Here is a 26,863-nt window from a genome sequence, read left to right on the forward strand (position 1 = left end):
CTGATAAACATTCATCCAAACTCTTCAATGAATGCTTAAAAATAATGAACTCACTACAAAAACCAGGTGCAGTCCACAAATGACCTGTGGACCACAACAGGGGCTAAACTCTGTCACGGGATTCAGGGACCAATCCAGACCCGGGCGGGGGGGGAGGGGTTGTGTCACCACTTGCCCTGCCACTCTGGGTGCCTTACAATGCTTTGCTCCAGTAGGTCCCAGCCAGGGATGCTTATAGTAAGCTTACAAGCATGCAGATCATACCCTGAGTGCCTGTATACTGGTTGAACAACTGTGACCCCAGCAGCCTGCCTACAGCCCCACTCTTGCTTCCCCCATGCTTAATTTACATTGGAGAGAAGGCAGATATCTACCTGTCTCCAATCTGGAAGGGAACTTGTTTCTCCCTGTTTGGCCACAGACGTTAAAGCATAATATCATTAAGTATCCATATATCCTCATATAGTTACAGTTTGAACTGTACAGTGTGAATACAGGGGTGCTTCGGGTCACAAAAAGTATTTATTTAACAAAGCAATCTACCAACTCTACTTTGGACCCAGTAAGCTACTTGTGCCCATTCCAACAGGTGGTCACATATATTTTTCAGGCAACTTGCTGCACTGCTACATGAACTCTCTCAGCCAAGTACAGCTAACCTGTTTTTTTTCTCCTGTCCACCTCACTCTTACCCTGGTAAACAAATACACACAAGCAAACACAAAAGTAAAAATCTGGCTGAGAACCAAGTTGGATGAGTCCTTTAGAACATACCTGCAATGGAGTTTCACAATCACAGCACTACTGGTTTATGTTGTGGTGGATGTTTATCCAAAGCCCACACAAATGACCAGAACTTTCTGAGGCTCTCCCTACTAATGGCAGAAAGCCTCAAGTGTCTTCATATAGGCTATATTTAACCACATCCCAGTTGTCTTTTGAGGGACAAGGCCCACTCTAGCCTCTAATTTTCCAGTGTAAGATCTGAGGCCACCATAGTCCCTTCCTTTCAGCATTTTGCTCGTAGGGTCTTCCCAGCCCTCTAAGGGTTTCTGCTTGGCAGGCCAGGTTGAAATATGGTAGCTTTAGATTGTATTGGGGGCGCCACAGAAGCCCTGCTGGCAGAGGTGACAGAGGAGGATGAGCTGAATCAGTACCTCCACCAGCTGCCCTGTCCATAACATCTTTCCCAGATATTGGCAACACATTTTTGAAGGGTACTGGCCATCAACAGGTCACCCTCCTTCCCAAGTGCTACTGAGGGAAAGGCTGCTTTTTGCCACTGCAAGCTCTTTCCTAATGGAGTTTTTCCACAACTAAGGCCCTGTACAAATGTTTACTCCAGCATATGTTTGTGTAGATACATTAGAATCTACTTGAATACACAAATTCAAGAGTTTTAAATGGCCAGTTGCTCTAATGGCCAGAATTGCAATATTTCATGTTTCCAGGGAAACCTAGCAAGTCACAAGTCATATTAAACCAAAGGCTTGAAAAGAAATAGCATATTATTCAACCTTAGCACCGCACTGTGACTCACAGAAGTGTATTTAGAACTTACCTAACCATCATACACATACAAAAGCATCTTGTGAATGAAAAAGATTATTAAAATTGGAATTGGGCCAGAGCCACAATATTTAAAGTCACATTCAGAGGAGAAAAAAGATGCTCCAATGGCTAGGATGGTAACCTTGGACTCAGAAGACCCAATACAGATTTGCTGTGTGACCATGGACAAGTTACTCAGTCTCTCTGTGCCTCAGTTCCCCCTCTGTAAAATGGGGATAGTAGCACTGCCCTAGCTCACGGGGATGTTATTAGGATAAATACATTGAAAATTGTGAGTACTCAGTACCTATAGAAATTGGGGCCCCTTGAGCACCTTACACAGGTAGATTTTTGAACTCCCTGACTCAGAGGGTTGAGATCTGAGTAGGATTTGGAATCAGAAATAGGGGCCAACCTCACAATTCAGATCTGAACTGTATCTTCTCCCTGAAGTCTGGCATCATTCTGCTGCAGAGCTTTGGTTTGAGTTCCTCTCTACTCAGGTCCAACCTGGCATCTCTTGGATCGCTTCCTGGGTCAGCAATTTCCCCTTGATTCAGATTTTATTAAAAAAAAATACAGAGGGCTTTTATCCCTTTAACTGGAAAAGGTTAGGGAAATGGAGGTCCTACTGAAGACTTTTAAAAGTGCATTTCACCTTATAAAGAAAGGGTCAAGTTTTGGAGAGAACTGTTGCCTCAAAGTAGGGCCATGGGCCAAAAGGAGGAGAGGAGAGAGTGCAAGCCATGTACTCTGATGAGAAGTCTGGCCTGTTGTTGCAGGAAGCTACATATAATAGAAACTGAAGAGCTGTGCATTGGAACAAATTTTATATTAGGAGTGCTGAGAGCCATTGAACAAAACTGTAAAACTTGTATATATGATGGAAACCACTTCAAGCCAAGGGGTGCTGCTGCACCCCCCTCACCCTTGCTGAAGCAGAAACAGCCAAAAGACCAAATTCTGAGAGACCTCAATAAAAGAAGGGAGTTACTTACAACAGGAGTTGCTGATAAACCACAAGCTCACTGAGGTGGGAAGCACAAGTGATTTCAAAAAGAAGAGATCTATATCTAGACCAGTGATTGATTGATCCAAGCCATTTTTAGTCCAGTCAATTATTTTACATTTCAATTTTACATTTCAGTTACATTTCAATCAAATATATGAATTAAGGTGAAAATAAGGCTGTTGAAGCAAATAATATGAGTTTGAGAGATGTGGACATTTTTATGAAGATAAAGGGGCACGAAGAAGAGAAGTGGGCTTGATTTAACTTTCCAGGCAACTAGTGGCCTTTTCTTAGCCAACATCCTCCCATCAGTTGATGAAAGAACTTGTGTTTTTAAAATAATCCTGTGCAGCCATGAAAATAGCAACAGCTGCATAGGAACCTGGCATGCAAATTCCTAGCTCTGTTCAGTACATGTGTGCACTTGCTGATGAGAGATTTGAGCAAAGAGATTGTCAAAAACTGCTGCTGAGCCCCACTAATGATCACTTGGAAAATTAAATTTTAAAATATACCTGTGTTGCATTATTATATGTAAAAGATGCATAGATGTTGGTTCTGAAAGGAGCAGAGCTTTAAAAGGTTAGAAAAATGGCACCTAAAGTTAGGCACTTATGTCCATATTTAGGTATTTAAAAGTGGATTGACTTTAACAGTGCTGAGCAGACTATATGTAAGTGCCTTACATTAGGCATCCATGTTTGAAAAGTTAATGTATGATATATAAAGATTTGTGAGAAGCGTAAGTAACTTGGGAACAGAGCAGTTGCCTACTCTATTTCACTGAAACAAGTAAAACTTGAAATAATGGACCAGATTCTTCAATGGCGCTATAGACCAGTTCTGGGCCACATTCTCAGCCGGTGTACAAGGTGCAATTGTTGTGTACTTACTTACCAGTCTGTAAAGGTAGATTTTTACAAATTGCTATGAACAGCCAACGTGCATGTAGCCATTTCCTAACAGGTATCTATACAGTCCTGTTGTCTGTATTCTCCAAGCCCGATCCTGGAGTCGTTTTGAAGGAAAGATTCCTCTTCTCTTCACTGGGCATTTTACCTGTGTCAAAGCTACAACATGGAATTCTGTGTCAATACATGTATCATGTAGAATCAATAAATTGAGCATCATCATCATCAGGGGCATATTCTAACTGGATGTGTCCCAAAGGGTTGATTTGTCTTGGCTCAGTTTGGATACATACCAAAGAATGTAGATGTTTATTTGAACTAACCAAAGTTGTTAGTGTTCCTATTCCACACACCTGTGGCCCAGGATCCTTGTCAAATATCTGCCCTCTATACGAGGCTCCCACTACTACCCTCCTTTCCTCCCATGGTAGGTTCCATTCTTCCCATACTATCTCCATCCCCTTGACTCCTTTGGAGGTTCTTTCCCCTCAGCTGCCCAGAACACTTCGGTCCTAGGGTCAATCTATACTGCAATCATGGAGTGTGAACGTCAGCTTGCATAGCCATACCTGTGCTGGCTGTGTTCTAGCTAGCTCTCTAAAAATAGCAGCGATAATGTGGTGGCATGGGTGTCAGTGGTGGCTGCACAAAGGAGTACGTATCCCAGGGCGTGAGGCTGGCTTATGGAGCCTGTGCTGACACCTGCACCAGTGTCCTCAGTTCTATATTTAGTAAGATTGGTAGAGTACACCTAGCACAGGTATATCTACACAAGCTGCCAATCACACTCCCAATCTCCTCCAGGCTTGCCCTGCCTGCAGTTTTCCCAAAAGCTCCTTCCATCCCCCAGTTCAATTTTTGATGAAAAAAAGGTTGTGAAACTCAGTGGTTCAGGCGGTGAATTCCTCTCTGCTGAGTTCTTGATCTCTGAATTCATAATTTTCCACAAGCTGGGGATTCTCAGCAGAGATCATCCAGAATGTATTTATATCTACTAGTGTGAATGAGATTACAATTCAGAGAAGCTTGGGTCCTGGAGAGACGCTTCTGAGCCCTGAAAATCAGCATTGAAAACAAATGAGTCCTTTCTAGGAGGGGGCACATCACTCTTCCCCTGTTTAAAAATAAATCAAGGAGAGTTTGAGGCCAGTGCTTCTGTCAGAGCTGGTCTTGCATCCTTCCTCTCTGATATTAGCATTTTAACTGTTCCCTGTAAATCCCTGAAAAGCACCTGTGTTTCTCTTTGACTTATCCATCCTTCTACATGATAATGATTTGAAATAGAAGCAGTTTATAAGAGAAATTGATTAAATTTCAGGAAAGTAAGTCATCTTCCTAGTTTCAGTGGTGAAGTGAAAGAAAAAAAAGTCTCATCTACAATAAAGTAAAAGGTATCCATAAGTATGTTTATAGAGATGAAAATAGATGGCTGAGCAATATCAATCAGCTAAATTACTTGCAATTTTTTTGTCAATTGGCAAACGTATGACAAATTATTCCCCCCCACCACCACTCTTCAACCAGATCTAGACCAAGTTCTAAAGAAACTCTAATGATCAGAAGTGGGGCACATACAATACACTGCAGGAGAGCCAGATGGAAGGTAGACGAAGAGAGCATGCTCAGGCATCAGCAGGAAAAGGATAGAAGGAGAAGTATTGAAGGACAGCATAATTGGCGGTGTTGAACAGTGCTGCAGCACTCGGTCTATGCCAATGGCTTCAGCCAGAATTCAAATTCACCAAAACTAAGCTTCAGTCTAACCTGCCAAACCAAACCCAAACTGTTCTTTTCCTTAGCACCACAGTAAAACCAGTCTCAGGTCATGTTGCTAGCCCAGAAGAATCCTATGCTCTGACTCATTTCCCAAAGTTGTGATTGCAGTCAAGTGTTCTGAATTTTAGGTCAACACCAGAAATTCCCCCATTTCCCTAACTTCTACCATATGCTTTCTGAATAGTACCATTTCTGTTTCATATACTTTGGTTTATGCTTTATATACACAATAGCTTTGATTTCTGGTGCGTTATGATGGTATGCTACATATCTATTTTGGATTAACCCAAAGATGCAAATAGGGTGACCAGACAGCAAGTGCGAAAAATCAGGATGGGGGTTGGGGGTAATAGGCGCCGATATAAGACAAAGCCCCAAATATCGGGACGGTCCCTATAAAGTTGGGACATCTCGTCACTGTAGATGCAAATACTCCCATGCTCTGGGGAGTTCAGGTCCAGATCTGGGCCTTAGTCCAGCAGAACACTTAAGCAGGTGCATAAACTTTAAGCAAGTGATTAGTGCTATTACAAAAAAATCTAATAGGCAATGTGATATAGCATGGCCAGAGGGCAGCAGGAGAGTGTTAGAAGGGAACCTTATTCCCTGTAGAGGGAACAAAGTCAGTCAGATGATTAAAAAACCCCTGCTTCAATCAGACAGGAGGAGGAGTTGAAGCAGAGTGGATTGGTGTTGGAGCAGAGAGCAGTTTGGAGGAGCTGAAGCAGAGTGGATTGGCATTGGAGCAAAGAGCAGTTTGGAGGAGTTGAAGCAGAGTGGATTGGCATTGGAGCAAAGAGCAGTTTGGAGGGAAGCGGAGGAGATTTTGGAGAAGTGCTGTGGTGGGCTAAGACCACCAAGATTCTCCGTAAAGGGACACCTGGTTTGTGCTGAGGGAGGGCAGGAAGCCCCTGAAGAGCTGAAGAGCAGGAGAGGGAAGTAGCCCAGGGAAGGAAGCACTAGTTCAAGTGGTTTACCGCTATCCCTAGGGCCCCTGGGCTGGGACCCGGAGTAGAGGGCGGGCCTGGGTCCCTCCCTCTCCACTTCCCTCCTCTAGGACACTAGTGGGGCAGTTAATACCCCAGTTCAGGGGCAAGAAACAGTGCCCTGAACCCCACCCAAGAAGAGAAAGCACAAGACCCATCATAGTAGTGCCGGCAATTTGCCACAAATGGTAAATCATAATTAAGCATATGTCTAAACTGCAATTAAAAACATGGATGGCCCATGTCAGCTGACTCAGCCCCAGGGGTTTCAGGCTCCGGGGCTCTAAAACTGTGGTGTAGACATTCAGGCTCTGACTGAAGCATGGGCTCTGGGATTGTTCCCTCCCTCTCACAGGGTTCCAGAGAATGGGCTCCAGCCCAAGCATCTACCCCTCAATTTTACAGCTCTGCAGCCAGATACCCGGAAGGTCAAGTCAGCTGATCCAGCCACAGGAGTTTAATTGCAGCATAAACATACCCTGATAGGTCTAACTTCAGTGATTATACCTACATGCTTAACTTTAAGCATGTGTGTTAGTGATGTGCTGGATCAGTACATGTGTTACACAGCAGTAAAAATAAATACTATATAGCTAGATAGATATCAGAGATGAATCCAGGCCACAAAGTACATATGCAGTTAATTTTACACACACCAGACTTAGTGGATTGGAAAGGCAATTGGGACCAAAATTAAATGGAGATGTTTATACATGCACATATGAACATCTGATTTTTTTCTTTTCTTGCCAACCACCTTTGCACTCCATGATGTCATCTTAGATCTGGTTATGACCAGATGCAATAGTAGCCGTAGAAAGTCCAAGGATATTCCTAGGACTGGCAGCAAGCAGCTGTAGAGCATTGCAGCTGCCACCTCTTCTCTTTAGGGACATAGCCCATCTTTTTCACAACACATCCAATTTCCAGTAGGACAAGCAGCAACAGTCATTACTAATTCATTCCTGAAACAAAAATCAGAGCCTATTGTTGCAAAAATGTTATTTGAAGTAGCTGACTAAGAATGCTCCTAATAATCCTTGACTTTATATATAATTTACTATACCAGTCTATTTTGGTTTTGTATGAAAAAGTTAGTCATGACAATTTACTGGATATTAAAAAAATAAACTAACACAAGCAAACTTCCTACTGAACACTGAAGAAATGGAGGAGGTCACAGGTGTACATCTGATTTTTAATTATTTTTTTAATTAAATGAAGTGGTCTTGAAGGCTTCCGGATGCACAGCTCTGGAGAAGGAAGTCTTCCATACTATAGAAGAGGTATGGCATAAGTTTTATAAGCATAGGTTGACCTTTACGGATATCTCCTAATACATAATGTAATTCAATATTTTGCCCCCTTTTTCTGTCTGTGAACAGACCATGACTTTCTGGAATAGATTTGGTTCTTCCAAATTATCTGGTGAACAATTATTTGTCTTTACTTTGTACATGAGGGGTTAATTGCTGTTATACATTATTTCAAATTCCAGCTGTTTTGATTGGCATGTAGCACCCAGAGAATATTTCTATTCCTTTTCTGGATAAGAGTAATTTTTTGAATCACTAGGAACAGTCACAATTAGGAATTTAAAATTTACCTTCTGTGAATTTCTGCAATACTCCCTTGAAGCCCACTGTTTCCACAAGCATTTGTGCAGTTATTGGAGACAGTGTTGCCTAGTGTATAGAGCACTGTGCCGTGACTCAGGTTATATTCCTGGCTCTACCGCAGGTCAGCTGGGTGACTTTGGGCAAGTCACTTCCTTCTCTGTGCCACAGGTTCCTCATCTGTATTGGTGAAAAGTGCCATATAAGAGCTTGGTGGTGTTATAAACTCATACACTAGAGTAGTCACAAAGAGTGAACAAAAATGTGAATATACATACATATTAATGCAGCCTTCACCCAGCTCTCCAGTGCAAGCTTCCTTACTGCAGCTCTCCCTCTTAACAGCTGCACATTTCACCCATACGATTTCCTAGGCTTTATGAGAACAGAGTAAATTGACCCTAAGTTAATTAAGAGTCCTTGAGGATTTCTAGTGACTAACAGTGTGATATGCCCTTTGAAGTATATTTCCTCTTTCAGGATACTAGGTCTGGAAGCAAATCAGTTTGTGCAACAGGATCCTGAAAGGATAGAATATTGTTGTCACTTCCTGTTTCTTGCAAAGATAGACAGTTTTTCTTTCCTATCTTGCTGGTCATTGGTTCTGTTGAGCTGAGATGTTGCTGGTTCATGAACTGTGGATGGATTCTAAATAGCAACAGTATTATGATGCTGTTTGTCAAGTAATACAGTTTCATCTAAATCTAAACATTTAACAGAAATATCGATTGGGATAAAATTTAACAGGAAAAGTTGAAATGTTTCATATAGACTTTGACATTATATTAAAATGTTAATTATAATACCTTCAGAATATCTATATCTTTGTTCTGTGTTTGTACAGCACCTAACACAATGGGATCCTGGTCATGACTAAGGCTTCTAGCTATGGTAAGACAAATAAACAATACGTATTATTTTCATATAATACAAAAATGTCTAAATGAAACATTTCAATGTTATTGAAATGAAATGTTTTGATAGTTTGAATAAAAGTTTAAGATTTAGGAAACTTTGGCTTTTCATTTTGATTTGGAACAAAACCCCCCCACCCCCACAAAAAAGTGAGAGAATTTCCTGTGGGGATGGAAATTCCAGTTATATGTGGTATAAATGGACACTTTACGATAGAGATAGTAAAAAATGCTATATATTATCCTCCTCTCATCTCAGTGGGGGTGTGTGGTAGGGGAGATAAGATGATCTCTGCAATAACAGGTAAACCAAGACTGAAACACATAGGGTTTGATATTCAAACCTCTATAATATTTCCATTACACAATCCAGGTCCTATGCAAACAGGCTGCCACAAACCATCTGAGCAAGCTTGAATATCAACCTATTTGATCCTTATTACAATGCAATGACTGCTGAAAGGTTTCTGTGAAATGGGTTAGTGATCCGAGTCCAGTTCCTAGGAGACAAGTGCCCACAGCAGAAATAGGACCTTTTTTTGGCCCTCTCAGGAATGTGGAGAATTAAACTAGCATGGAAACTGAACTATCCTTTCTGTGCTAGAATAAGTCACTCAAGAGCAGAGCTAAGATGTATTAATGGAGCAAATTGGAATAAATATATTTTAAAGATGAAGTTGCACTACTGCTAAAGCAAGTCACAGATGCTCAGGCAAAACAATCACATCATTCTTAGAGTGCATTAGATTTCTATGCAGTGATAGGTAACATACCCCTGTTTATTCTTACTGAGCACTCTCTTACTGAAAGCCAATTGGCAAAAATGCCTTCTTCATTGCAACGGATGCTATGGATTACATAGAATAAAAGTAAACACTTACATTGTGCATTTCATCCACAGACAACAAAGCACTTTTACAAAGGTAGGTATTTCAAATACCTTACTCCAGCTTTTACATAAAAGGAGGCCACGACAGAAGGGTTAAGTGATAATTTACACAGGGACATACAGGGTATGTTTACACTGCAAAAAAAGACCTGTGGCAGAGCTGCAGCTAGCCTAGGTCAGCTGGCTCCGGCTGTGGTACTATAAAACTGAAGCATAGACATTCTGGCTTGGGCTGCAGTCTGGACTCTGAGACGCTGTAAAAGGGGTGGGTCCAGCGAAGTCCACACTGCTACTTTTAGCCCCGCAGCCTGAGTCAGCAAACCTGAGTCAGTTTTCCATAGGCTCTGAGACTAAGGACTGGTCTACACTACCACTTAAGTGGATGTAACTTATGTCGTTCAGGGGGTGTAAAAGATACCCCCTCAACCTAAGCACTGTCCACACCGGTGCTATGTCAGCAGGAGATGCTCTCCTGTCATCATAGCTCATCTTCATCAGACACCCTACAGCAGCGCTGATGTAGCACTGTAGCGTAGACTTGCCCTCAGTGCCATGGGTATTTTTGATTGTAGTGTAGACATACCCACAGTGGCAGAATTGTCAGTAGAACCCCGGTCGTGTGGCTGCCAATTCCATAGCCTATTCACTAGGCCAACACTGCCTCTCAGCAATGACTCCATGTGGTAACTACACTATTGAAAACAGCCCATAGAATGACCTTTGACTCAAATAAGACGCACTCCAAAGAACCATTCTACATAACATCAAGGAATAACACTCTGCTGTGTTATTAAAGCAAAATCTTACTGAAGTGAGTGATGTCTATATCTCATCTTTTTGCAAGGACTTTGCCAAATATTTTAAATATGTAGCAATGTAAATACTACTTATACCCTTTATTACGCAATAAAAAAGGGTTTTAATGCTGCAGTGAAAAGTTAAATATGCTTTAAGTTATTTAAAAACTGTTCTAAAGCTGATAGCTAGTAAGTTATAGACTGATGTGATTTGAAAAAGCCTGGGCATCACACCATGTAAAATAAAAGTAAAATATTCTGCCTATCACCACTTACTAAATGAATCTCAAGATTTTTATGATGCTAATGAATGAGTATGAGCATATTGTGATGGCTCACTAATTCTTATTTAAGATGCAAAAAATGGAACCTAGCACATCTCTTACTGTGTGTGCTTGTTTGGGCAGTGCCTTGCATAATAGGGCCCTGATTGTGGCATTTGTCATTATGGTCATTCAAATAAATATTTATAACAGTCAACCAGACAGAAGCCAACTCCCAGTAAGGAATTGGAAGCATCATTTATTCTGTTGTCAAGGCACCCCAAAAGTAAAAACAGAACAAATCATTGCCACTGTATAATAAATTTGGTTGCTCTTGTAATTACATGTGGGCACTTTGTAAATATGAACCCTCATTGCACATTTCTGTGGCAGGCAATTAAGTACTATTACCCACGTTTTAGAGATGATTTTTACCTCTCTCTTTTTTTTTTAAATAAAATCCTTCTTTTAAGAACCTGACTGATTTTTCCATTGTTCCAAGATCCAGGGGTTTGGGTTCACCTGTACAAATTGGTGAGGATTCTTATCAAGCCTTCCTCAGGAAAGGGAGTGTATGGCTTGGGGGGATATTTTGGGGAAAGACATCTCCAAGTGGTCTCTTTCCCTATTCTTTGTTTAAAACGCTTGATGGTGGCAGCATACTGTTCAAGGCCAAGGCAAAGTTTGTACCTTGGGGAAGTTTTTAATCTAAGCTGGTAAGAATAAGCTTAGGGGGTCTTTCATGTGGGTCCCCACACCTTTACCCTAGAGTTCAGAGTGGGGAAGGAACCCTGACAGAGCTATGATTAGAATTCAGAGGTTCTTGACTCCCAGCCATTTTGGCTCAGGCCATTAGATTCAGGTGGACCACAGACAAGTCCCCACTCATGTGACAGCCAGCACACCAGGGATTGAATGGAGGACCTCTAGAACTAAAATCTAGAGAGTCTACTGCTTAAGCTAAAGAACCGGACACTAAAGAACCAGGCTCTCAAGGTGGGGGCTGTAACAGAGTCACAATTTTGTTGGCTTAGGCCCAGAGAGGGGACAGGTAACACACTGACCATTTAGTTACATAAGCATGCCATTAGATCCATGTGAAAGAACTTGCTGGAAACCCCCTAACATTGGGGGGGGGGTTTTCTACAAAGTGTTTTTTCACCTGAAAACGCTGATTCGTCAAAAGGAGATGTTATTTACCCGTACGTGTTCTTAAAGATGGTTTGTCCCTGTGGGTGCTCCACTTTAGCTACATGCATACCATTGTGCTTTTGGTCAAAAGATTTTTGGTAACAGTATCCATGGGGTCTGCCCCTGCACTCTATACATCCTCCAGCTCCGATCCAAGGATTGTTTGTGACCGGTTGAATTCTCCATTGGTTGCAGAGGTGTAGATGCTCAGGGATTGGAGAGGCTTCTAGAATCCTTTAACAAATGAAGGGATTTAAATGTGGCATTGCTGAAAATGCATCCGATGAAGTGAGCTACAGCTCATGAAAGCTTACGCTCAAATAGATTTGTTAGTCTCTAAGGTGCCACAAGTACTCCTTTTCTTTTTAAAGAATAGCATGAGCTCCTGGACATGAGGAGTCAATCTCCTTCTGTCATCATTTATGGCATAGACCACTAGGGAATTTAGTGTAGAAAGGGGGACCAGGTAGTCTAAACTCTTCTTGCCTACGGGACCTACCAGGGTATACTGTGTCTGGAGTGGCTCTTGACTGTGAGTGCCTACCTCAGGACAGGCTGTCAGGAAACAAGATTTGTAAAGGGGTGTAGTGACATTGTGGCCCCCTAATAGACCTTACAAAAAAAGGGTAACCAGATTAGGTGGTAGGCACAGAGGCTTGTGGGAAAGGCTTCCAGAACCTAAAAGAAGCTTTGTCTAAAGAGCCTGTTTTGGTCAGCCCTGGTTTCAGCAAACCATTTGTGCTGTGTATTAACACTTTGAACATTGGGTTAGGCACAATACTAATGCAAGATGGAGTGGGGAATAAGATGCATCTTATTGCTTACCTTAAGCAAAAAGAAACCTGACCCCTACTGAAGAAAAGTATGCTGTAATCGAGAAAGAGTGCTATACCATTGTCTGGGCTGTTAAACCTTATTTGTGTAATATTTTTTTTATTGTTTTACGCAGTCATGCCCCTTTGACATGGCTGCACTGAGCGAAGGGAACCAATTCTAGATTACTTCACTGGAATCTAGCTTATAGGAATCTAGCTTACAGTTTACAGACATGGAAATAATTTATATCAAGGGAAAGGAGCATGTAGTGGCTAATGCCTTATCGAGAATGGGGAAAAACCATGAGGTGTACTCAGTAACATCCCTTCATACACCAGTTTTGCATTGGGGTGTGATGCTGGCAGATCAGTTGCCAGCTCATACCAAAGCCCCAGGCCAATTCACTTGTGTATTAGAATAGATCAGAATTATTATTAAATGTATAAGAGTAAATTTGTTGTTTGAACTTCATGAAAACGAATGGGATGTTACTTGCATTGTTTTCACTTTTCCGTATCTCATTATAACATAGTAGCAAACAAACATTTACATTGTATATAGCCCTGTAACTAAATAACCATCAAAAGGAGAAAGAAGCTCTGTAGAATGCAAAAGAAGAACTCTAACTCTAAGAAAGGAGTTAATTTCAAAGCAAAGGGTCATTGTGTGTAATAATCAGAGGTCAAAGACTGTGATAAATGAAGGGGGTGGGGAATAGCTCTCTTTTATGAACAGCCAATAGCTATAAAATCCCTTAGTAGCTATTCTCTCATTGCTCTACCTGTACCTATGCACTACTATGCATAGGTAAAAGGAAGTAAGTGAGCACCTGGCCAAAAGAGCCAATGGGAAGGATAGAACTTCTTAAAATTGAAAAAAAAAGACCCCCCCCCTTTTGTCTGTCTGTTGTTGTTCTCCTGGGGAGAGGCAGACATGGCAACAGCTATGCTGTAAGAAGCTTGGGCCAGGTATGAAAAAATCCATCAGTATCATACCTAGAAACTCCTCATTTAAAACCCCAGATATGTAAGTAGATCAGGAAATGTCTAGGAAGATGCGATTAGGTTTTATCCCTTTTATTTCGTTGTGCCTTGTGGATTCCTCTGTGCTAACCCCATGTGCTTTTGTTTTGATTGTAACCTTTAAGCTGGACCTCAAGAAAGATATTTTTGGTGCTTAATTCTTGTAGGTTTTTTTTTAAAATCTGACAATAGTCTGAGTTCCCAGATGTATTTTCTTTTTTTTTATTAATAAAAATTTAACTTTAAGAACAGAATTGGATTTGAATGTCTTAAGAGGTTTGTGCACATGTTGTTTAATTAGCTGGTGGCAACAGCGGATTTCCTTGTTTTTTCTTTCTCCGCTCTTCCCTGGAGGGGTGTGTGTGAGAAAGGGCTTGATGGCACCCCACAGGAAGGAATTCCCAAGTGTACCTTCTTGGGCTCTCAAAGGGGTTCTGCACTTGATGGTAGCAGCATCTACCAACCTAAGGTCAGAGAAAAGCTGCAACCTTGGGAGTTTAATATAAGCCTGGAATGGCCAGTATTAATTTTTAGAATTCTTGTGGGGCCCCACCTTCTGCAGTCGAAGTGCCAGAGTGGGAAATTAGCCTTGACAAAGACTCAAAATTCATTCCTTACTGTCTGGCATCAAAGGAAAAGCCCACGTGAGTAATGACCCGGTCATCTTTGTTTTCTGTGAGAAGAAGCTGTAAGTATGGATTCAGGGAAAGATCCTTTATCTCTGGACTGTTTGGACTCTTACAGGGAAACAAATCAGATGCATAGCAGAGTTCCCCAGAGAATCTGGGAACCCTGTAAAGACTTTTAGGAAACTGGCAGTTTATTACATCACTGCCAGCATTTGGGAATTACAAACGGTGACTCACCTGTGGATATATTGTACCTGCTTTAACCTCCCAATAACTCTCACTTCCTTTTCTTAGCTAATAAACCTTTACTTAGTTTACCATAGAATTGGCTGCCAGCATTGTCTTTGATGTAAGATCTGGAGTACCAATTGATTGGAGGTAAAGTTTGAGTTTAAGTGACCTTTTATCACAAAAATCCAGTTTGCCTAGATGGCAAGATAGACTGGAGAGTCTAAGGAGACTGTCTGTGACTCCATGGTAAGACTGGAATAGTGATCCAGGAGTTCACATCTGTTATTAGCTTAATGAAATCTAATTACAGAACACACCGCCAAGTTGGGGTGTCTGCCTGTTTTCTTACAGTTTGCCCTGAGATTGTAGGCCCTCATGGTTGACAGCCACTCCAGACAGTTTGACAAATGTAATACAGTTTTTTACATTGGGGGTTTATGCTATAGTACTCTTCTGCTGAGCCATTTATTAGTGAATGGGCTTGTTGACCCCATTTTCAAATGGTTTTTTAAAAAATAGCTCTGAAGAGGATTTGGATTGTCCATTACATACCCCACTAGCCTCTCTTTGTTGGTTTTGGGCTATATAGGTCTTTTAAATGGCTCCCTGGCTGTCCAATACGTCTGCTGGAGAAATTGGCCAGGAAAGATCATCTTCCATGGGAAGATGAGTAGAGCTGCTCAAAAAATGAAAAATATTTTATTTTGAAATTGTTTTGTTCCACAGGGTTCTAAATGGGCCCATTTCCCCTCCCCCACAAAAATAATGATTAAATTGAAACAATTACCAAAATCTTTCATTTACTGATTATTTTTTTTATTGGTAACTGAAAAATTTCAATGATCCTAACTATTTTGATTTAAAAAAAATTGAGAAAAAAGTAAGTTTCAATACTGTCAGAAACTATTTGAAATATGTTTGTCAAAAGAGGCCACTTTTCACTGGGAAAGACTGGCATTTTTCAAACGAAATATCTGTTTTACAGACAAGATTTCCCTGACTTACCTTAGTCATTCCACAGTCAGATTTAGAAAGCCCTTCCACATACTAAGAGTGACCTTCTCTATGTTAGACAATGGGCTATTGAGGAATGGGACAGAAAGGGAGGGAACAGGAAATCATCACTTACTCTTAAGAAATCACAATAGCATCCATTACAACAAAACCCAGAAAGAAAAGGAGTACTGGTGGCACCTTAGAGACTAACAAATTTATTAGAGCATAAGCTTTCGTGAGCTACAGCTCACTTCATCAAGTGAGCTGTAGCTCACGAAAGCTTATGCTCTAATAAATTTGTTAGTCTCTAAGGTGCCACCAGTACTCCTTTTCTTTTTGCGAATACAGACTAACACGGCTGCTACTCTGAAACCTGTGACAAAACCCAGGAGGCTTGGAGCCACAAAGACTGTTTATTTTAATATGTAGAGCTTGTGGAGTAAAAACACCATTAGTATTTCCTACATTCACATTCTTGCCAAATAACCTTGAACCACACTTGATTATTACAATAATTAAACAAAAGTAATTCACTATGACTGCTTTGCAAGTCAGAAAATATGGTTTTCCAATATATTTCATTTACATAATGTACATCATTGAGCACTTTATTGTACTTACATTTAACTTATCATACAGTGTGAAAGTACTTAAAGGGTGCTCATCCATCCTTCCATCTTAAAGGGCACTACCTTAAAGCCTCTCTAATGTTCTGGAACATAACACTGGCACTGCTTGCATTCTCACTTACTTTACATAAAGTTAAACACAGCAAGGGGAGAATATTAATTAGTGCCCTTAGAGGTAATTGGGCTGATTTTCCATGGAGGAATCAGCATTACAGAAAGATCAAATTTAAAACGTACAGTATCCCAAAACCACATCAGTAATTGGCAGAACCAAGAACAGAACCAAGAAGTACAGACTAGCACTCCTCCAATTTAATCACTAGCTAGCTCTCCTCTTGTTAGTTAAGAATGTTTGGGTAAATTGATTCAGAAGAAATGTGAACTTTCCTAAATCTTTCTTCAAAGCAAGCACCGAATGACCTGGAGGATCATAAAACTAATTTCTTACACATACACACACACCCCTATCTACCTCTACCCCTTTTCACTTTCATGTGCCTCTGAACTTCCTGACTTTAATGTATGCTATGAAAATGAAGCTTGTTCTCACAATATCTGCAGAGGATGAAACATTCTTCTAAGATAGCCCCCAGCACAAAATCTGTTACTCTGGGAGTGTGCTGGGCCCTAGGCTTGCCTTTTATTCAGAAATATAAAAGTGAGGGCCACCAATCTTATGAGAAAATGAATTCCTGGGAGATGCCTGGCCCAGTTTCGCAGATGTAAAAGGTTGGAATAATTCAGATCAGCTTTGAATACATAGCCAAACTTTGGAGTGTTTCTCTGAACCAAACATCCAGTGGCACTGTAACACAAATGCTTCCTCCCTTAATATTATTTTGCTTTCAGGGTATATGAACTACATTCTGGAATTATCTCAGCTGAAGACAAAGGATCAAACTAAGTGGCTAATGGTCACTATTCATAGAATAAAATTCTCTGAAAACATCTGCTCAGTGTGCAGCAGTCAAAAAAGCTAACAAAGTTTGAAACCATCAGCACAGGGATAGATAAGATAGAAAATATCAAAATGCCATTAGATAAACCCATGGTATGCCCACACCTTGAATAGTGTGTGCAGTTCTGATCACCCCATCTCAGAAAATATTATAATTGGAAAAAAGTACAGAGAAGGGCAACAAAAATCATTAGGAATATGAAACAAATTCCATATGAGGAGATAGTAAATTTGTTAGTCTCTAAAGTGCCACAAGTACTCCTTTTCTTTTTGCGAATACAGACCTTCACATACCACAAGAATTCAGGGTCACCCAATGAAATTAACAAGCAGCAGGTTCAAACAAACATAAGGAAGTATTTCTTCGCACAACACACAGTGAACCTATGCAATTCATTGCCAGAGGATGTTGTGAAGGCCAAGAGTATAAACGGGTTAGAAAAAGAATGAGATAAGTTTATGGAGAATAGGTCCATCAATAGCTATTAGTCAAATGCTCAGGATGAAACCCCATGCTTCAAGTGTCCCTAAATCTCTGTCAGAAGCCAGCATTGGACAACAGGGGATGGATTACTTGACAATTTCTCTGTTCTGTACATTCCCGCTGAATCATCTAGCCTGACTACTGTTGGAAGACAGGATACTGGGCTCATGGACTATTGGTCTGACCCAGCATGGCCGTTCTTATGTTTCTAATGAATGTACCATCATAGTTAGGAGAACCAAACTAGACATACACTGAGGGGGAAAGAACAAAAAAAACCCACACAGACAAGTCTTTTATTTTTAGACCAATTAATCATTACATTTTAAGTTCTTCATGACAATATATCATAAGGGAATGTGGAATCCTCCATATTATTGAGAAGAATAGTGGCACGGATTACCTAGGGAGGATGTAAAAGTTTGCTGTGCAAAGGGTTCATTTCAAATCCCAAAGCCATATACAATGCAGTTAGTTTGGGAGGCCAAGTTATCAAGGCAGTTTTGTTCAAACTTCTTTCAAATCCCAGAATGAAGCATAAACTCCTGAAATGATTTTTTTAACTGTGTCAGCAGAGGCCAGATTTGCCAAAGGTGTCCACCATTTTTAAGGTTGCCTCAATTTTTTGTTGCCCAACCCGAGACACCTGCAACCCTATTTAGCAAGATATTTAACCACATGCCTACTTTAATTGGACTACTCATGTGCTTAAAGTTGGGCATGGCCCTTATGTACCCTGCTGAACAGGGGCCTTAAATCCAATTTCCACAGGTGCCAAAAAGCAGGCCTTACATGCCTCTAGATAGGCAACTCAATATTGGGACCTCCAAAGTTACAAGCCGCTACTGAAAATTTGACCTAAGAGTATGCCTACATGGGAGATGCAGATGTAATTGTCAGCTCAGGCAGACACTATCCCCACTAGTATTGATCAAGCTATCATGCTAAAAATTGCAGTGTAGCCAGGGTTGCCCTGGTGGCAGGATGGGCTAGCCATCCCAAGGACACACATATTTGCCTAAGATAGTATTGTATGCAGGGCAGCTAGTTCGTCTTTCCACTCATGCCATTGTGATGTCACTGCTATTTTTAGCACATTACCTAAATCAGAGCTAGCTCAGGTATGTCTGCCTGAGCTGGGACTTATACCTCCAACTACTCTGTAGATGTACCCTAAGTGACCTGCTGACAGTCATACAAGACCATAGCAAAGACTGGGAAATAATCCAGACCCCCCTCAACTCACACTCTGGTACTTTAACCCTAAATCTATTTAAGCTTTTATTATTTTAACCAAATGTGAAATGTTTGGGATCAGATATTAATTCTTACTGTTTTTAAAGCAATAAAATGTCTGTCTCAATACAAAAAAAAGAAAAAATACAGATTATAATTAAAGAATCTAGGAAGCATTTGAACTCATTGCTTCTACAGCATAAGGTTTATATTCCCCACCACCATTCCCAACACGCTACAAGGTCTTTATTTGTTCATCATCTGTGGTAATTTACAGGTGTTAAATTAGCTACAGTAAGTTTCCTTTTGTTCCCTGAATGCCATAGAAACATATTGAGAATTACAGAGAAAAGTTAATTAAAAAATTGAATATAAGGACTAAAGAGTTCAAACAAAACATTTTCCCTAGTTCATAGCAAGACCTGGTTGCATTCATAATTTCACACAAATCAGAGTAACTTACTGTGCCTTGCTCCTTCAATAAAAATAGGTCTTTCCCTTGCAACATAGCTATAAATTTAGGCATAAATGGAGCACCCAATACAGTGAATATTTTTTGGATGTGATGTTAGAGTGATAAGGTCTGTGCAAAAGATCAGATGTAGTTTCAGTTACTAGGACTGTGAGGGCAATATGCCAGAGCGTCTCCATCCACATCTGGCCTGTAAATAATTAACAGCACTATTCTGAAGTGGAGAGTTCCACAAATATTCACACACATTTAAAAACAAATTCCTGTTTTCCACAAACATTTGAGTGATTGAGTGTCATTCACAAAATGCTATCAGAAAGTAAAATTTAAGCTTGCATCTTCACATTAAATAGCTAGTTTTGTAGAAAAGGAGACTGCTTGACACGGTAGAGAGAGTGTTCCCAAAACCCCTGGTCAGAGCCCTGTCTTACTGCACCATTTGCAGCTAGGTCTCCACATGCATACACAATTATCTTATATGAAAGTGATTAGATGATTTTTAAGTTTTGTGCTTACCCAGTAAATCTCAGTGACATCATTTTTTCTATAAATGATAATTCTAATAAATCTTGTGTGACCCAGAAAGAAAAAAAAGAGAAGTTATTGGTATAGTGCTATTACACAGAGTCTTTCAAGTTCTTTCTTATCATGACAGCAAGGTTTCAGTTTTGGAAGAAATGCTTTGTTGGTGGTGGTGATGTTTTTCTGATGCAGAATCTTGGGGGATAATGTGTCAAACAGCAGAAGAGTTTGCCTGTTGCCTTCATCTCTATAATTTAGATCCAATTCCTCAGGCAGGGTTGCTCCCTGGGAACTGGGCACAGGTGTGAAATATCTGAACTCCACGTCAGTGATTTCTCCTACAATAGAAAGCCAACGTGTGAAGTTGTGACAGCTGCTATTGCTCAGAAGAGAACATATGAACAGCCACACTGGGTCAGATTAATGGTACATCTAGCCCAGTATCCTGTCTTCCAACAGTGGCCAATGACAGGTGCTTCAGAGGGAATGAACAGAACAGGTAATCATCAAGTGATTCATCTCCTGTCACCCATTCCCAGCTTCTGGCAAACAGAGGCTAGGGTCACTTCAGAGCATGGTTTAAAATCCCTGCCCATCCTGTCTAATAGCCTTTGATGGACCTATCCTCCATGAACTTATCAATTGGGTTGACAATATGTTTTCATGGACAACGGTGGGAGGGAGGGAATCTAAAATGTTTTCCTTTTTTTCTTTTGTGCTTAAGGCAAAAAAACCCCACGAAAGAAGTAAAGTCTCCAGGAGTGAGCACAGTGGTGTACAAAAGACACCTCTGTATCAGGCTACAGCAACAAAATGGCTGTGGTCTTAGCAAAAATTTAAAAGGTTTCATACACATAAGTACAGCAGTTTCAAGTAGCATACATATTAGTAAAAAAAATGTTCTAAAAATTCTTTTGTCCTGTTTATCTGCTACCAGTCTCTGAATGATTAAAGGCTTCCTCCTGATACGAATAATCAATAGGTGCAGACAGCTCAAATTTTGAATGTCAAAACGAGCTGTTGACAATCCGAGTTTTAAAAGAAATAGAAAAGAATTGTGTAAATTTTGCACAAAGTAGTAAATTCAAGGAAATTGAAGACTGCTTCTGGACATTTTAGGAGCAGAAAACAAAGCTAAACTCACTCAGTAAATTGTTCATTTTCAGTTATATGCTCCGTTCTAACCATACATGACAATAATAGTGTCTGTTTTCTATATAGTTCCTCCAAGAGCTGAGAGTTACAGAAGACCAGAATATAGTACAGTTTACAAACCTATCCACACCTAGGAGCAAATCCTTCTCTGAGGGCACAAAGGATCTGACTGAGAAGAGGTCTCAGCAGCCTGGAGATAATGTGGGTGTGCACCCTACACATTAGAGCCCAGCTCAACAAGAGCTTACCCAGCAGCACCAGTAAGAGTTGTACACATGAAGCCTTTTATACTGCACATCAACAAGAAGCTTTATGGGCCCTACAAAACTGTGGATTTGCATATGTTTGAGTGCCATCTAGAGGCACTTTATCTGTGAATTATTTAGCATGAACAAAGACATCTGTCTCTTATAGAGCATTCCTGTAACCACCACTGTTGAAGGGGGGCAAGGTTAGCAAAAAGGCAATGAGTTCACACCTATCCAGATCCACGGACCACCTGCTGCAACAAAGCAAGGGTATAGACACCACAGAAGCTTGTAGAGACTGGAGCCACTACAGCTTTACACAGCGTGAGGGTGGATTTCTTCCCCACCACTCCCCCGCAGAACTCACTATGGAGCTGGGTTGATTGGATTGACTTGTGGGACAGCCCCTGAAAAACATCTAGTATGTTAATGGTCCAAACCAAGAATATTACAACAGTACAGTAACATCACAGGTATGTGTGGGGGTGGGGGAATTACTGTATATTTTTACAAAGGAGTATTTGCCCCTGTATTTAGAAGTGTTTAATATACTGGTACGTGGATGTTTGCACGTAGAGAAGGAGAAGTCAGAAAGGCCTATTCAGGGTGAAATTCATGGTGCAGAGGCCTATGAACTATTTAAATCCTATTTCAGGAGCATAAGCGGCACCTAGGCCTTGTGCTGGCTTTCTGCACAGGAGAGAATTTCACCCTCATTAAATTACAATGGACCACAGAGTATACAACACATTTAAAAGTATTCAAGTACCCTTGAATGCTGTCAATACAAAATGATTTATAAACACTTCTATATACTTTTTATAAATATAAATGCAGCAATAACTGGTTCTGAAAGTATAATTCTTGTAGTAAAGGCTATTAAGCTCAGCACTTCTACCTTCCTTTGGTTACATTAGAAATGTCGTTGACTGACTTTCTCGTTAATGGCTTTTGAATGGAATGTGTTTTCTGTCTCTTATTTGAGAAGATTTTATCCTACCTCAATATATTTCTCATGCCTCAGATTACCTGGAGGGTTCTCTCTCATTTGTTGGTTAACTCATTATCACATGGGGAATTATGTTAATCTTACAAGGTTGGGTGTCCCCCCCAAAAAAAGGACAGATTTGTAATATTACATTTTAAAATGCAGTTCCACACAATATAAAATATTCCTACTCACTTTGATTGCTTAATGCTGTTTTTGTAGTAGGCTTGTTGCTTTGAGGAGCACCCATTGATGATTTCTAGGACATTTATTTAGCACTCACTCAGGTAACCCATACCATCACCTTTGTGCATCAAGCAGGTGCAGTTGTTAGTTCAGAAATTCAGCAACTGCAAAGCCACTTCTGATCTCCTTCTTAACTCCTGCTGAAGGCTAGCAGCTGAGTGAAAAGGCCATGAGAGCAGCCGCCTGTTCACAGTGACTACATGATCTGAAAGGAAAAACTTGTTTCTCTGGTCAGACTCTGGCTAGTGCTCATCTTAGAGGCAAAAAGTAGAATGAACAGCACAGAATTCACTCTAGAAAGTGAGGGAGAAGAAGCTAGGCATTAAGAATGGGTGCAAATTACAAAAAAACAGAAATATCAGAATGAGAAGAAGCAGGCAGATAGGGACTAAAGTGTAGGGTGGACAACCAGAATATTGTAATGGTCAAATTGCCAAGTAAGGAAGTAAAGATAAGAGACATTAATTCCTTGAAAATAGCTGAATAGTTCAGGAAACATATTGGGGATAGATCAAGAGCTAGAAGATTATACAGGGTAGAGACTTGTTGGTCGAGTGTACCAGTAAAGAAAAGGCGGAAAAATTGCTTACCACTAGAATTCTAGGAAAAACAAAAGTAGATGATCAACTACACAAATTTATGATGGAAACAATAGAGGGTAATTATATATATAGGGTCCCCTGGAAATGGCCGAGGATGAAATTTATAGATATAGATATATAGATATATAGATATAAAATTGGGACCAGGTGCTATTCATTAAATGAATACTTAGTAGGGGAGAGGGAAAGAATAAATCATCCTCAGTTGTGCAAAAAACATTTAGTGGAAGAGCCTTAGCTGATGGGTTAAACTAGGATATCAGATATTTTGGACTAAGCTATATAGGCTGCCCCCTTTTAAGATGTTTACACACATTTGCCACACGTCCAAACTTGTTAAAAGAAAAACAAGGTGTGGCAAAATGTGGAGGGGAGCATCGGTATGAAAAATGTGTAGAAGGTGCTGTGCTAAAATGTGGCAACTGTGATAAGGATAGTACTTATGCAGGATATGTGGTAGCTAAACAAGCTAGAGAGAAGAACAAGAATTAACAAGGTATCTTATATGGAAGCTGCTAAAAAAGGCATTCAAAGTGACATGTGGGTAAAGGAGAAAACAAGTAAGGGGAAGGTACCATTGCTATAACAGTTTTACAAAAGATACGGTATGTAATGTCAGAGAAGTAAGGGATGACAGTTTTTTTTGCAGAGAAAGAAATCGGTAGCATTTAGGGTAGAAGTAATAAATGGCACTTCACAAACAGGAAAGAAAACAAAGAATGAAGATTACAATAAAAGCAGTGGATAAAGTATGTGTATATTAGTAATATAGCAATAGAAAGCAATCATGCAATTTTGAGTGAAGATAATACTGCAGTTTAACTAATATGGTGCTAAAAACTTTGATGGCATACACAAGCCTAATATCACATGGGTCAAGAACTGAAGGAGACTATACTTGAAATAGAGGTCAAACCTGATGTTATCTGTGTACAGGAAATGTGGTTACTAGAAAAGCTGTCTTTTAAAGTCCAAGGATAAAGTACAGTCAGACAAGACAGAAATACAAAGGGGAGGGGGGGGTGCTGTACATTTATAAAAGAAAATCTAAAATTATGTTGAAATGAATGTGAATGAATGAAAAGAAGTGCGTTTGGATATGCTGCTATTGAGATTCCAATGCATAATAAAAATACCTCTTTAAGGATCTATAATGTTTATAACCCCTGTAAAGATTTGGCAAGCTTGGAATTAAAAGAGCTAATTCCAGATGAAAAAGGGCCCGTCTATTATATATGGAGATTTGAGTAGCCATAATGAGTTATGCTGAAGTATGAAATCTGATAGTAATGGAAAATGTTTGGAACCGTTTATTGATAAACACGATCTAGTAATACTAAATAATAGAACACCAACTAGGTTTAACTCAATTGCTGGTTCCTTTTCCTGTTTGGATCTGGGAATTGCAACAAGCAATACAGCTAGTAAATGTAGTTGGGAAATTTACCAGGAAGAGGGTGTGGGAAGTGATAGTTTCCCTAAGCTCATCATGTATCAATGAAAGAGTGATGCTGAAGACACTTGAGGAACTCCTCCTTGAAATTTTAAAAAGGCTGATTGTGAGCTCTTTAGGAATAAGTGTGATGGTTGCTTGATCAACAAGTGTGTAAGAGATATTATAAAGGAATGTAGTGATAATGTAATAAAGGGAATTATGGCAGGAGTCAAAGTAGCTATTCATAAGACATCTAATTGCCCTAAAATCAAAAACCTGGTTCCATGCTGAAATGAAGAATGTGAGGCTGCAATTACAAAAAAAAAAAAAGGCGGGGGAGGGCAACTAGAAAAGCTAAAATCACAATGAAAAATGAAGATTTGATGAAATATAAAAGAACTAAGGCAGCTGCACACAGTTATTAAGAGGACTAAGAGAGAGCTGAAGTTTTTTGGGGTAAATAAAGATACCAAGCTTTCAGGAGTTTACAAGCATGTTAGAGAATGAATGGAACATGGAGCAATAATAAATTTTTCCCTGTTCTTATTGAGGAGGATGAAGTTATAAGTTCAAACAAAGGGAAGGCGGAAATCCTAGCAAAAGTGTTCCAGAATGCTAGTAATAATGTTAATAAAACAGATTTTCAGGGCTGGGGGAGAGGAGGAGGAGGAGATTTTTTTGAAGAAAATTGTGAGCCTAAACGGTAGGGAAAATGAAGATAATGCACTGAATTGCATTCAGTATGCAGGAAATGAAAAAAGGCTATAGATAGTAGCAAACATCAATAGCAGGTACAGATGTATATGTAAGATGCTGCTTAAATGCTTACTTGAAGGGAGTTTAAGGAAATTATATAATACTGTATTGGGACAAGGAGTAATACTAGTGGAATAGAAGCATGCCATGATAATTCCAATAGGGAAGCCAGGCAAGCTACTTATGAGAACTGATGCCTAGATACCAGTTTACGCACACAAGATGTGAGGGTAAAGTTGTGGCAAGAATGGTTGTGATGGGGTGGACAGCCCCCGCCCCCCTCCAAGATGCCACCTGATGTACTGGGATTTCACTGAGCATCTCCTGCTTGGAGAGAGGTGCACGACTTCTTCCCCCCATCCCCTCAGCTAGAAATTATTATTAAACCCAGTTTATGTAAACAAAATAAGTTTATTAACTACAAAAGGTTTCAGAGTAGCAGCCGTGTTAGTCTGTATTCGCAAAAAGAAAAGGAGTACTTGTGGCACCTTAGAGACTAACAAATTTATTAGAGCATAAGCTTTCGTGAGCTACAGCTCACTTCATCAGATGAAGTGAGCTGTAGCTCATGAAAGCTTATGCTCTAATAAATTTGTTAGTCTCTAAGGTGCCACAAGTACTCCTTTTCTAACTACAAAAGGTAGATTTAAAGTGATTAAAGGGATAGCAAACAGATCAATGCAGATTACCTTAGTAAATAAACACAAGCTGCAAACTGAGTTTAACACACTAGATAGGTAGGATACAAATTAGCAAATTCTGACCCTGTGTGATAAACAGGCTGGCAGATTCTTAAGGCACCAATTACCTTGACTTTCCCAGGCTTTCATACACAGGCTAAAGATCTTAGCCTGGGACATCATTTCTCACAGTTCAGTCTTTGTTCCTGTACCTCGGGTGTTTTCAGGTGTGTTGTGGGGAGAGTGAGGACCTTTCATGTTGTCATTGTCCCTCTTTTATATCTTGCTTGGAAAGCTTTTTTCCTGTGACCTGGGTCAAACAGTTCCCATTGTATAGAGCAATCTCTGAGAGGTTTCTATTGCACACAGTTCCTGGGGTAATCCTTATGCTTCTGTTCCTTCAATAAACCACTAACATTGTTAGCCTCATCCAATGTATAATTTTCTGTTAAATAAGAGATTTTTTGAGTAATAAGACTTCCCCTGTTCTAACCTATATAGTCCTATCAGATATCTACAGTATTGCCAATGGCACCCCAGAGGGGAACGTCATCAGCCCTACCTCGTTTGACATTGCAATAAATGATCAGCCAAAAAGTATAAGGGCAGGAGTAGGTTCTACCTGATTTGCTGATGATTGTGCTATATGGGTTAAACACACTAGAATTAAAGTGGCTGGAGGGGGAATCAATGAAGTCCTCAGGGAGGTCTCAGACTGAGCACATGCCTACAGATTTAAATTTTCAATCGCTAAAATAAAGTGAATGATTTTCACTGGAAGAAAGACGAAAGGAGTATAATTTGTCTTTGTGGAAAACAGGGGCATGTGGTTAAGCTTTAAATTTCTGGTTG

Source organism: Dermochelys coriacea, chromosome 1, assembly GCF_009764565.3.
Source record: "Dermochelys coriacea isolate rDerCor1 chromosome 1, rDerCor1.pri.v4, whole genome shotgun sequence".
NCBI lineage: Eukaryota > Metazoa > Chordata > Testudines > Dermochelyidae > Dermochelys > Dermochelys coriacea.